The sequence below is a fragment of the Larimichthys crocea genome, chromosome VI (genome assembly GCF_000972845.2).
Source record: "Larimichthys crocea isolate SSNF chromosome VI, L_crocea_2.0, whole genome shotgun sequence".
Taxonomy (NCBI): Eukaryota; Metazoa; Chordata; class Actinopteri; family Sciaenidae; genus Larimichthys; species Larimichthys crocea.
In genome coordinates this window covers 20,192,997-20,199,002 of record NC_040016.1, presented here as the reverse complement: position 1 = coordinate 20,199,002, position 6,006 = coordinate 20,192,997, and the positions used below count along the sequence as shown (strand labels likewise).

General features: G+C 38.1%; 1 protein-coding gene across 11 annotated transcripts in view; it reads left to right on the top strand.

Annotated features, from left to right (window-relative positions):
• The first annotated feature begins 1,213 nt into the window (after positions 1-1,213).
• angpt4 (angiopoietin 4) overlaps positions 1,214-6,006 on the top strand; it is a 158,404-nt gene continuing 153,611 nt past the window's right edge. For 9 of the 11 annotated variants that reach the window (XM_027279248.1, XM_027279251.1, XM_027279245.1 and 6 more), the window contains exon 1: positions 5,310-5,369. The gene's annotated coding sequence lies outside the window, so the exon portion shown is untranslated. Of the gene's footprint in view, positions 1,306-5,309; positions 5,370-6,006 lie in introns of those variants that run through there. The other 2 variants (XM_027279247.1, XM_027279250.1) reach the window with 2 other exon arrangements.

Below are 6,006 nucleotides of genomic sequence, written 5' to 3'. Positions count from 1 at the left end.
TCGTGCGCCCTCACGGCCGTCCGTCGCGCCCTGGATGCGTCCGTGCGCCCCATCACTCTGTCCGCTTCCCCCCTCTGCCTTGTCAACACCCCGACCTCCCGGGGCGCCCGCTCCCTAACTTAATGAGTGGTATCGAAAATTCGCAGTTTTTTTTCTTTTTCGGGCGGTCGTGGCGCCCCCCACGGAGACTGCCCCTGGGCGGCCGCCCACATTGCCCATAGCTAAGACCGGCCCTGCCTACAGCTGCTGCAGAAAAATACCAATTTCAACACAGCGTTGCTTTATCGAAAAATGGCAGTTGTTCAGCATGAAAATACTCCATTTCTAGAAACAATATTTGAAATTTTACCCAAATAAAATAACTTTAAAACGACTTACATAACATGAAGTTGTACGGCATATATTGTAGTGTGAAGCTGCAATCTGCAAAGTAACCATATCTGTCAAATAAACAATTAAAAAGAAGACAAAAGTAATAAATAATATTCAGGTTATGTACAAGTACTTTTCATACGATAGTTTCCACCATTGGATGCTGTGTCAGCTACACATTCCATAAACTATGCTGTCATGGAAAAGGTGGGGGGTCAGTTAAACAAACAAATACAATATTATAACCATTGGCATGCATTTGTTGTATTTTTATCACATTTAAGCTGTTCTTTTTACCCAAACCACGACTTACAGGGAGCAGTTTGGGGTTCAGTATCCTGCCCAAAGACACACGACAGGGATGTCTAAAGTATGGCCCCGGGGCCAAGCTTCATTTTATAGAATACATTATTTATGGTCTGCTCGGATTGTCAGATACCGCGTGGCTGGAATTTGGCTTTTTTTTTGGTTGCGATATCGAAGCATTTGAACCTTTAAAGACATAACTGCTGGTGTTTATTCTGTAGATGTGACACAAAATATTATACTTCTGAATGATTTTGTTAAAGAGGAGCAAGAGTGATACGTTAATGTTAAATGTTTGATTTTGCATCACTCATAAGTCATGTTTAGAAAGATGAGATTTGTATCAACCTCATGCTCAAGTAATTTATTCTTTACCTGACTCCACATGTGAAAGGATGAACTTTAGTTTTAGTTTTTTTTAGATTTGTTCGCGCCTGATTGCAATGTAACCAAATTAAGCCATTTAAAATAATAATTAATTGTGACAAAGCATTTTTTAAATGAAACGTTTTCATTGGCCCATTGTGGGCATGCAGACTGGACCGATCATCTGATTGGTGGACGAGCGGCTCGAGCCCCTGAGTCACAGCCAGGAGCTGGTCACTACGCCGCACTGTCGTTACGGAGGTAAGTCAAGAGCATAATATGAGTAAAATTTGGAGTTATTACTTGGTACGCAGCAAAGGACCGAGTTTATTGTGTTTGGGAACACGCTGGGTCTTAATTCTCGGTGTTTTAATAAATATTTGCATTTTATTTGAACTAACGGTCGCTTATTGAGATATAGCTCAACCGGGATGTTAGCTCGGTTAGCACGGGTTCGGGTCTGAAGTGACGTCTAAATTATATTTTAAAAAATGAGAGAAGTTACATGTATGAAAGAAAATACAGACAGGAGGAATCAATGATACTTTTTAAGTGATGTGAGGTTTTTTTCCAAAAAAATATGCCGTTTTTTTTTTTTTTTTAAATAATCAAGTTAACGGTTAACGGTTAAGAATTGTCGGGGGCGCGCGCTGTGGCAGTTAAATTGCACTGGCTCGCGCGCAACCGCCACCTCCTTCTAATATTATACTTTATAAATAATAAATGGGTGTTTGTCTCGGCTGTGTGTGCCCTGTGATTAACTGGTGACTTGTCCAGTGTAGTGTAGTGGCCCTTTACCAAACGCCCAACTGCCTAGGCTAAATATATTAATTATTATTATATATTTTTGGACGCGGGTCCATGAACCTAACCCAATCCACTTGTGAAAACCCACGCATCAATCACAAAGAGGGATGGAGGTGACTTGAACGTTGATTTATTTATAAACTGACAATTATAATGTTACAAAATTTATAAAATCACATCTTAACACTTGACAGTCCTTAATGTAAAAACGTGTATTGAACCACACTCAGTAGACTTCAGAGTGTAATTATACAATCAATTAACCACATATTTTGAGAGTTTGCAATGACAAGCTTGGGACACAGAGGTAGGACTCGGATGCGAAGCTGATCAGAAGCGTTATTTAGCACACAAAAAGGGGAATGATCAACAGAAAGCGCTCGAACAGGAGGGATGGCTATGAATAATTACTAAACAAAATCCTAACGTCTAGGGAAAAACCACAACTGGAAGAAGCTAAACTCTAACCACTATTGCTAGAAAATTAAAAGGCAAAAGCCAAAAAACTCTCGAATCAAGGCAAAAACTGTCGAAGGAAATAACTGACTGTGAGAGATACTACTGGTGGTCTAGACGAATGACAAGACACACTGGCACAGGACAAGGGAGACGCAGACTATATGAACACATGAGGTATGGGGAACAGGTGGACACACCATTGGAATCAGGGAAGACAACAGACGGTGACACATAAGGAAGGGCAAGTGACCTGAAACGAGAGGAGAGTAATTTCCAAAATAAAACAGGAAGTCACAAAATAAACAGGGAGACAGGACAAAAACAAAACTTGACACACCGGTGTGACGCACATGACTGTATTAACAAAATAAAAAAGCTATATGGTTAAGTGGCTCTTACATAATAACCCTTGTATCCTAAAAAATACATGTGCATGATTGGTGTTTTAAAATATCATTTTGCACAAAAAAGAAATAAATGAAATTACATGACATGTCGTGACATGAACACACAAGTTTAAAAGTGAGTATCAGAGTTAAGTGTAAGAAATTCAGAGTTAATATTAATTTAATAATAATAATAATTAATTAATTAACAATTACCTAGAATTTTGATTTATTGACACTTTGTTTTTACACCCAGAGTCATCTATAACGAGTTGGACTTATCCAGAGTGTAATTATGTCACTATTATCAAACATCAAAATGTAACTCTCAATTTGCTGTGTATAAAAGTGTTTAGGTATAAATACATAATTGATAATTATTGAATATTTATATATAAAATATATTGACTTAGAAGTAAGGCTACTGATAAGAGAATGTTATATATGATATACAGGAACATGTTTCTCAACTGAAAACTGCTTTTGAAAGACATAGAGCTGCTGCTTCATAACATATATTTGGCATCACTATAAACAAGTTTTGTTCTGTTCTTTCTTTTTATGCACTGACAAACACCGATTCAAAGACGGGTAGATGATTGACAAATGTCTTCTTCCTGGCAAGTCAAGAAAATCCTTGGTGCTGTACGTGGATGAGCCGAGGAGCCATCCCGGATTGGTTGGAGGTGCTGGCATCCTTTACCTGGATTTCAGGTAAGCTTTAAATTATAAAATAAAACGGCTCCCCTCATTAAACTAAAACTCTGTAGTAAACTGAATTAAAAACAGAGTGGGATACAAATAAACTCAGGTAATCATGCAACAAAAATCTTACTTTCTTTTGGTTTGAAGGTATTTCTCAGAGCTCTGAACAAAAGAGAAAGTTGTATTATTTTATTTTGGGCTGTAAAGTGAATAAAATATAAATTCACTAAAAGTTACATTATGAGTCTCTAACCAAGCTAATTTAAATCAAGTCTGCATGTTGAGCAGGCTGTCATTTGTAACTGCTTAATGCACCCAAAAATACAAAACCAAATGACGCCTAAAGTACAAACAGCAAATCGTTGTAAGTCAGCATGTGGTTGCATCATTGTGTGTGTGGTGTTGGATTACGTGCTGCTCTAACCCAGACAGAGGAAATTACTCAGATGTTGCAGCTGCGAGTTTGCGTGCAAAGGAAGAAGAGCTGAAATAGAAAGATGATATACAAGATTGTGACGATCGTGTGACAGCAATCAGCCTAAATTCAAATGTGTTTATTCATACTTGTTCCATTACTAGAGAACCAAATGAGTCATACAGATTACATATTCAAGATAGAAATGATGGCAGGGCATGTTTCAGATACAAAGTCCTTTACGTTAGCACAACGTGCTGACATGGTACATCAACTTTGTCACATTGTATGTAGTAAAATCTGTCACTTTGTATTTTCATTCAGTTACAACTTAAATACAACACCGCCATGAAGATATTATCTTTCACACAGGAAGGAGATGTGGCCGTTTCAAAGCAGCGTCAGGCAATTAGTGACACCTTGTTCTGTGTAAACAGGATGAGGCTTAAACTGTGTTTTTGAAAGAAGGTTTTCCACTTGGAAACTGAAGTTTAACCAGTCCACTCTCCATCCAGAGCCCTACAGCTGCTGCAGAAAAATACCAATTTCAACACAGCGTTGCTTTATCGAAAAATGGCAGTTGTTCAGCATGAAAATTCTCCATTACTAGAAACAATATTTAAAATTTTACCCAAATAAAATAACTTTAAAACGACTTACATAGCATGAAGTTGTACAGCATATATTGTAGTGTTTTTATATGATAGTTTCCACCATTGGATGCTGTGTCAGCTACACACTTCCATAAACTTATGCTGTCATTGGAAAAGGTGTGGGGGTCAGTTAAACAAACAATAATACAATATTATAACCATTGGCATGCATTTGTTGTATTTTATTCACATTTAGCTAATACTTTTACCCAAACCGACTTACAGGGAGCAGTTTGGGGTTCAGTATCCTGCCCAAAGACACTACGACAGGGATGTCTAAAGTACTGCTCGGGGATTTAGAATACATTATTTATGGCCTGCTCGGATTGTCAGATACTGTGTGGCTGGAATTTGGCTTTTTTTTTTGGTTGACATAACGAAGCATTTGAACCTTTAAAGACATAACTGCTGGTGTTTATATCTGTAGATGTGACACAAAATATTATACTTTCTGAATGATTTTGTTAAAGAGGAGCAAGAGTGATACGTTAATGTTAAATGTTAACAGACTTTGCATCACTCATAAGTCATGTTTAGAAAGATGAGATTTGTATCAACCTCATGCACAAGTAATTTATTCTTTACCTGACTCCACATGTGAAAGGATGAACTTTAGTTTTAGTTTTTTTTAGATTTGTTCGCGCCTGATTGACAATGTAACCAAATTTAAGCCAATTTAAAAATAATAATTAATTGTGACAAAGCATTTTTTAAATGAAACGTTTTCATTGGCCCATTGTGGGCATGCAGACTGGACCGATCATCTGATTGGTGGACGAGCGGCTCGAGCCCCTGAGTCACCAACCCGCTCAATGCGGCGTCTATGTATATATGTCTATGGGCTCGAGCCCCTGAGCCACAGCCAGGAGCGGGTCGGTACGCCGCACTGTCGTTACGGAGGTAAGTCAGCGAGCATAATTATGAGTAAAATTTGGAGTTATTACTTGGTTACGCAGCAAAGGACCGAGTTTATTGTGTTTGGGAACACGCTGGGTCTTAATTCTCGGTGTTTTAATTAAATATTTAGCATTTTATTTGAACTAACGGTCGCTTAATTGAGATATTAGCTCAACCGGGATGTTAGCTCGGTTAGCACGGGTTCGGGTCTGAAGTGACGTCTTAAATTATATTTTAAAAAATGAGAGAAGTTACATGTATGAAAGAAAATACAGACAGGACGGAATCAATAGATACTTTTTAAGTGATGTGAGGTTTTTTTCCAAATAAAATATGCCGTTTTTTTTTTTTTTTAAATATCAAGTTAACGGTTAACGGTTAAGAATTTGTCGGGGGCGCGCGCTGTGGCAGTTAAATTGCACTGGCTCGCGCGCAACCGCCACCCCTCCTTCTAATATTATACTTTATAAATAATAAATGGGTGTTTGTCTCGGCTGTGTGTGCCCTGTGATTAACTGGTGACTTGTCCAGTGTAGTGTAGTGGCCCTTTACCAAACGCCCAACTGCCTAGGCTAAATTATATTATATTATTATCATATATTTTGGACGCGTGTCCATGAACCTAACCCAATCCTCTTGT